General features: G+C 38.1%; 1 pseudogene; it reads right to left on the bottom strand.

The window, feature by feature from the left end:
- On the bottom strand, positions 1 to 1,443 carry LOC132277590 (peroxidase 24-like; annotated as a pseudogene).
- Positions 1,444 to 1,787: the final 344 nt, after the last annotated feature.

Raw genomic sequence — 1,787 nt, 5'->3', positions numbered from 1 at the left:
TCAATTACAAATATCTCTAGTTTCACCTGTGAGCATTTCTATGGCTACCATCTTCTTCATTGACCTACTGAACTCCTTGAAGAAAGCATGAGGCGAATAGTTTCACTATCGTTTCCGAGCTTATATCTGTCAAGAGCGCCACGTCAGATTGGAAAAGACCCATTTCTGGTTTAAGATGCTAAGGTAACTACTATCGAATGAAAGCGGGCTCTTAGAGTCCATCTTTGCAGTTGTCGCGGGATTAGCAAGATTTGGACACTGTTTTCTCAAGGACTCAACATATGCTGCACTTCGAGTAGGATCTACATCACCTTTACCAGTAAAGTTGCAAAGCTTCCTCGAGAAAGTTCCACAATGAGCAACACCAACGGTAAATTATCTTTTTGAGTTGCTAATATTTGTTGCTTGTGTGTTTCATATATATACATTAAATGCACTGTGACTTTATATAGGCTCTATGACTTCAACACTAGTACTTGAAATTGTGTGTGTGAGTGTGTATTCCAAAGCTAATGACATGTGCATCTGATACCGCAGTTATCTAAACGTGATTGTGTGTGTGTGTGTGTATCGTAAGGCTAAGGATGTGGTTATGACTGTAACAATATATGGACATGGATGTATTATATATTTGTAACACGTCCAAATCTATAGGTGATTATATAACATTTTACCTGTTAATGCCACAAGATCAATAGCATTGAGACCTTTATTTTCAATATTTTGCTTCAGTGTGGTGAAGTTTGAGAAGGATGTTGGTATGTTTCCATTGACACACGCACACACACACAAGTATTCTTAATTGAAATTGCTTTTAAATGCACAATCATCTGAGTTATTGTATACAAACTTACTAGGAAGGAAACAGAATCATGAGCGGTCAAGGCTAGAATGTCAGCACAGGAAACAATACCAGGGAAAACTTGTTCAATTTATGACTTGATATTGTCAATTACATTAAAACCTGACAGAGTAAGGTTAGGTATTGTATCTTTCTCAGATTGATTAGTCCCAACTTTGTCTAATAGTACAGATGCATCATATCCCTGCCACAATCAAACAACATGAATGTGATAATGAATTTGAAAACTAAAGTAATATATGTGTGTGTGTTTGGGTGTAACCAATGTAGGACATATGTTGCTAGCTATTTGATCTCAAAGCAAAGAATACCATGCGAGAAAAAAAAAACTTGGTTGTAGGAAATGGACATACCCTAACAAAACAATCAAGAAAGTGTATTCTAAGTAGTTTGGCACCTAGAGTAAGGTCATTTTGAACTTTGCTCCATGCTATGTCCCTCACAAGCTTCTCAGCGTGTGGGCATCTATTCCAATACAGGTTCTTCCTCAACCCATCTGCATTTTCATGACGAAACCTATGGTCAACACACTTATTCTTCTGAAAGTTTTTCCTCTCCAACTGAAGATGCAAGAAATTCATTCTTCTTTCTCTCTCTAGAATTCTTATACTTCAATAGAATAAAAAATTCCCCCCCTTATCTACCTGTAATGGTTTATTTATAGACCATTGCAAATATTATCGCTAACTGATTACATTGGGCCTATATTCAAGAGTTTTCTTCCTTTTGGGCCTGATTTTCCAACGGGCTTGATCTTCCTCAGTGGATCCTCCAGGTTCGGCCCATTCCGTGGTGCTTTTGTATAGGCCATACTTCAATTGTTCGACCCGATCCCATGCCAGCGAGCTATATCCGGCCCATGCCACTTACTGCATCCTCAATTGCCCCCATAATTACTCCTTATTGATTAGGGGGTAATTATTAG

Source organism: Cornus florida, unplaced genomic scaffold, assembly GCF_030987335.1.
Source record: "Cornus florida cultivar Cherokee Brave unplaced genomic scaffold, ASM3098733v1 CherokeeBrave_3.0.0_Hap2_Chr10, whole genome shotgun sequence".
In the NCBI taxonomy this organism is placed as follows: Eukaryota; Viridiplantae; Streptophyta; class Magnoliopsida; order Cornales; family Cornaceae; genus Cornus; species Cornus florida.
Note: the sequence above shows the minus strand (reverse complement) of the source record. Positions and strands in the feature narration are given on the sequence as shown.